Raw genomic sequence first — 5,620 nt, forward strand, 5'->3', positions numbered from 1 at the left:
ATATCAAATTTCGGTTATGGGGAGATCTTTTTTGAGGGTGTGCTGTAGAATATCCCAATTAAAAATGGCCTCCCAAGGATCAAAGCATGCTCAACTGTTTTTAGTTTTTTACACCACGAGCAAATAATCGTCCGTGGTAGGTAGATTCTTTTCTGCTCAAGTCATGTCTTAACAAGAGCGGTGTTAGGATGCAACTGAAAAAAAAAAATTATTTAACAGTCTCAGTGGCTCATGTGAAACCCATCCTAATTATCTTTGTGTAGCGCGATGATGATACTAGCAATAGCAGCGACAATGCATTTAGTGAAAATGATAATTTCGATAGTAGAGACAATAATGACGCTGCAGATAGTGTTAATGATAATGATTGTAGCAGCGATGATAATGACGGTGCATTTAGTGGATAATGGTGATAGTAGCGGTAATATGAATGAAGATGATCATAGTAGGTGTGATAATGAAGATGCAGTCAGTAAAAATAGTCCTGCACTGTCAATGGCTTTCGCCATTTCCGATCGTAAGCATAATTAATAGCTGTCCTGCACTTTTTATGTAAACTGGTAATTACATGAAGTCTCTTTTGCTCTCTTTTCCAGAACCGAACCGACGGTGCAAACTGCCCAAACAATGATGAATGTCGCCTTGGATCATTTTGCCTGCTCTATAATGGAACTATAACATGCCAGAGAAAGTCTCTATTTGGAGAACAATGCATGCATTACGACAGATATTCAAGGTTATACTATCGTCATTGTTCCTGTGCAGGAATTTTGTGTGAGAATCTAATCAACTTTTTGTACCTATTCTTTATCGGGCTAAATGGACATTTACAACTATGTGCATTTAGTGTTACACGTTACTTTCTCCTTGCGTATTTCAAGCACAATGATTCTTTGTTCTTTTGTACGGTGCTTTGAGCTGAAAGTAGAAATGTCTGGGGACACTTAAGTAACACGCGTAAGAGCATCAAGCGGCAGGGTTAATGCCTTCTTGTGCCGGCTGCCCATGCGGCGGTTTTTCCGCGTCATTGAAGTATGTTGCACTATTGATCACTAATTTCTGATTACTTCCTCTAAAACTTCGCACATCGTCGTGAGGATGTATTTTATAAGCTATCACATGTGGTCAAGATCACCCGACATTGAATATAAACCCGCTTTGAACGGAGTCGTTAGAATGCCCTTGTGTTACAGGAGAGTAGTATGCCTGGCCTGCGACACGATGTTTAAGGTGAGTCCCACCTCACCTTTCTAAAAGCAAAGCAACTGCTGAAAACATCAGCTAACTGGACCAGATTATGAGGTCGAGTGACGTCACATACACCGCGTGTACGTTCCCGGCTGTGACAAACTGCGAAATTTTCCTTGTCAGAATCTTTGCCTTGATGTGTCCCTCATAACATGACGACGCCCGCGAGCTTGAGTATATAGATAACGGGGCCTTTAGAGCTGTCGTGTTGAAACAAGGTCTCTATGTGGTACTCGTGCATTGTTCTGGCCTTTGCACAAGAGTGAGCTTCCTCGAAGGGTATCATATGTACGTTTGTTTAAGAACGTAGAACGTCCGGATACAAATAGCTAAACTTCTTTTACAGTTTACCACAGCCTTTTAGTGCTACGTACTGTGGATCAGAATATATATTTCTTTTCTAACGTCAGGGTTTCCGAGCCCTGTGCTACTGATTACTTATGATTGCCTTGACTGTGTGAAAGCAGTGTGGAAACAAGTGTCCCTGTTCCGCGTGTGTGTGTCAGCCGTTCATTAAGGCATCTTTTCCCATAAATGTTTAACATAATTAACATAATTATTAGAAAAAGAACAGAAGTAAATTTGGCGCAAAAACATAGTTGCTCCTCACGCACAGCTTTGACAAGAGAGCTTAAATGGCACATTTTTGTAGCGAGAGCCACATTAAGCCAGGTTTTCGCCTATTCGCCGTCGCTGCACTTTGATCTGTGGCCGCGCTTTGACGTCACACCACGACCCTCGGTTCTCCAGCAACTCGGCTCGTCGCGGTCGCCGTGCGGCTACCGCTCCTGCCGTTGGTAGAGCCGTTGGGAGTTCGCCGCGCCCTTTGTGTGACGTCACAACCACGAGACTCGATTCTCCGGCAATTCGGCTCTTGCGGTCGCCGTGCGGCCACCGCTCCTGCCGTTGGGCGCTCGCTGCGCGGTCTGTATGACGTCACTCTCTCGCGTGGCCGCAGCCATAGTTATTGGTGGGAAAATAAAATTTTACCCGTTGACTGAGCACACCTGTCATTTCTTAGTCTAGTGGGACACCACTACGGTAAATAACATATTTAACTACAAGCGAAACCTAAGCGTAACCGAGTGTCTGTAGCTATCGCTACTCGACTACTTTTGACCAGAGCTAAACCGCAACATATTTTTTTTCTTGGACTGCTCACTTATTTGATGGCTGCCAATTAGGGATAAAGGAAGGATGCAGTGTGAGACTAGCTTCAGCTTCCGGTTCCATTAGAGAGCGGGCTTCGATTTGCAGTGCCGCCCGTCATTCATGGACAATAAAGCGGGCCCTAATCTTAACCGGTCTTTTGCTCAGGCCAGATTTCCTCGAGCTTGTTTGCCACAGAGAACCCCAACAGCCATCAATATGTGGCATGGGACCTTGTCTATTCGATTAGCATCATCTCACGGTAGAACACTAAGGTGCTCTTATGGCCGGACTGCAGCTTTGTGAAGTTTAATGGTATTTGAAGGAAAGTTGGAGATAAAGTCGCACAGTACACTAGTCGAGTGAGTCTTTGTTTGGTTCGTAGTACTGCCTGTTTGTATGCCGTCTATAAGGCATCATCAGTTATGTTTCGGGATTCAGGCTTCCCGTTTCCAGTATTTTCTGTATAAAAAACATGCTACGGGAATTTAAATACCGTGTCGCCCATTTTATGCCGGAGTCACAGAGGCTCTCAAACTTCACCTAACCTTCTAGTGTTACCGCAATAAATACCAATTATTTCAGATCTGATCTCTTGCAGATCTCAAGACGAATTCTTCAAAACTTACTTCTCAGTACCTAAACGGAGCGATTTCAGAGCTCAAAATACTCTTTGTTTATTCGTCAACAAATAACAAATTTTCCTCTCGTGCTTTATTTAGCCGCAAAGAAATCTTCATTATCAGAGGGATAAAGGGACAAATCGTTATGCCATGACTCAGTGCCAGCGGCCCCAAAAAACTGGCCTCTTGCATTTTTTTATCTGTTCGGTTATCCAAGTTATGCTATCTCAAGCTATAAATGGGGTCATTTAAAAAATGTTGCTATGTACAGCAAAGGTCTTAACAGGAAGCCGACTCACCTTTAGCTGCAGGATGAGGCTCAAGCATTTTCCTCCCGCAGTCTTAAAATTGCAACTTATCCCTGACCTCGATAACAACAGTCGCATTTTATTTTGTTTTCCTTCGAAGTTAGTCTTTGAGGCATTGTAACACAAAAGCTTTAGGAAAGCTTGTTTTAGGAAAGCCCGTGTCTGTGCCGTTGAACGGTCTAATCCATCATTCGTCCATCGGTCAATGACTTCTGAGACACATGACCGCTCTAGCCACATGCCCAATTAAACGGGATGTCAAACGAATAGGGAATGATAATCATATCGTAAAACCTAATGCGAATTACACGCCGCCGCATCTCTTAAATTACTTAGGTTATAAGATATTGGATTGTTTGAAAAATATTATTTCGGTTCCAGAAATTATTTATATTCCTATGAAACTTGGTTCAATTGGCAGAAACAATGACCTGTAGGTCATACAAAGCCCATTTCCAGGGATCGGCAAAAAGTCGCATTTTTAAGACGAATGCCTTTCTAGACTCATGGCAAGAAATCACGTGCGCTAGAGTTGTGCGTGAGATGCGCGCGGGATCTGGGCGTTGCATCTATGTATAGGATGCTTGCATCGGATCTGTAAGCTCATGTATCATTGTCAGTCATCCCGATGACATCATCATAAAAATTAAAATCTGTTTCCTCCGGAAATCAAACCTCCATCCCTCGTATCCCCAGCCAAGCGCTTCAAACTGCGTCACGGCAGGGAATGTTTTTCAGCATGGTATTTTTTACACGCGTTTACAAGAAAAGAGCTTTATACATTATTAATAAGGTAATCAACTAATATCCAAACAAGTTCAATTAAAATCGTGAAACATGCGTCATATTTTCTTGTCTACTACGAGGAAGATAGAGGCGATGACAAAGACGCTGTAATTAGTAACAATGGCAATGACGACAGTAGCAGTGATAATGACGGTGCATTTAGCAGATAATAATAACGAGAGCAAACGTGATGCACTTTGTGCAGAAGCAATTCTCCGGCATTCACATTTATGCAGTTTAGGTTCCACACTGCTCTAGGAAGTTTATTGCTTGTGGCTTGGCGTTTACGTAAACAGGCTGCGTATCACTATCTGCTAATTAGTAGGTGTGTAATTAAAGATCTCATGCCAGGGCTGCCCGATAAGTGTGCCCAGTTCATCTCTTAATAGTGAAAATTCAGCGCCCTGCAAGTTTTTTATGACATGATTACCACGAGCCCTTGGACTAAATTTCGGTAGTTTCGCCACGATAAATGCGCAAAATGAGATCTCGAGCACCTGTTGCAATCACGGCGACAATTTCTGTCATTTCATTTTGTATTCTTTCAACTTACGCTAGGGGTCTCGACTACCGAAAGCAAATATGGGTTTCTTGGCACAGCAGACAACAAAAGCTGGTGCAATCCTTATTTTTCTCTCTAATAAATAAAATGATGCTGAAATGAGAAGCAAGTTGTTTTTTCGGTGGGAGTATTACTTTTATCAGATAAACTTTTGTTCCGTACATTTTCATGCAAAGATTGCAAAAACAATATCCAGAAACGTGTACATGCTAATTTCAACCTCTTGATACCTGCTGTTTAGAGGCGTTGATATCAGATATTGTAAAATAAAAACACAATGCTCTGAATGTTTGAGGCGCAATTTCAGGTTATTAGAAAGCATTTTGAAGATAGAAAACTTTATGTAATAAAATTTTCCATGCCTCGACGGTTCACCCTGTTTTATATTCAGATATATGTAATTCATTGCGCTGTTTAGAAGTACCAAGAATCTCAAGTTTCTTTTTTTCTACTTTTGCAGTGGTCTGTCGAGCCGGCTTTTGTGTCGATAAATGCGCAAAGTAGGCGGTGCGAAAAAAAAAAGACAAATTAAAGGAAACCTTCCAACTGTCAATATCAATAAATAGATTTATTCCTGTGTTCTCTGCTTTATTTTGTGTCCTGTTAAAAAGTTTAAGCTTTTCATTCTTTGTATTACGTCTTGCTTTTAAACCATCCCTATGGCCCCAAATATTCTTTATTTCGAGAAGAAAACAATTCGGGTGCAGTACGGGTAATGATCAGAACAACGTAGATTGTTAAATTAGCGATCAAATAACAGCGTAACACATAGCCTTGTTCAGACACTGTTTGGTTATGATGACGATGACTTTGTAATGTCATGGTTAGTCCTGTCTTCGTCCTCACTATTTTCGAGCCCTTCGTCACCATTCTTTATAGCTTCAAGTAATGGAAACAATAAACAAGGGTCACAAAGTGACTAAAATATACGAATATTTTGCCTT

The 5,620-nt window shown here is 41.6% G+C and overlaps 1 long non-coding RNA gene across 1 annotated transcript in view; it reads left to right on the forward strand.

Annotated features, from left to right (window-relative positions):
• LOC146175952 (uncharacterized) overlaps positions 1–5,257 on the forward strand; it is a 6,068-nt gene extending 811 nt beyond the window's left edge. The window contains exons 2-3 of the long non-coding RNA XR_014701155.1: positions 597–774; positions 5,137–5,257. This is a non-coding gene — a long non-coding RNA (uncharacterized LOC146175952). The remainder of the gene's footprint in view (positions 1–596; positions 775–5,136) is intronic.
• Positions 5,258–5,620: the final 363 nt, after the last annotated feature.

This window comes from Amblyomma maculatum, chromosome 10 (assembly GCF_055883805.1).
Source record: "Amblyomma maculatum isolate TAMU_Amacu chromosome 10, ASM5588380v1, whole genome shotgun sequence".
NCBI classification, from domain to species: Eukaryota; Metazoa; Arthropoda; class Arachnida; order Ixodida; family Ixodidae; genus Amblyomma; species Amblyomma maculatum.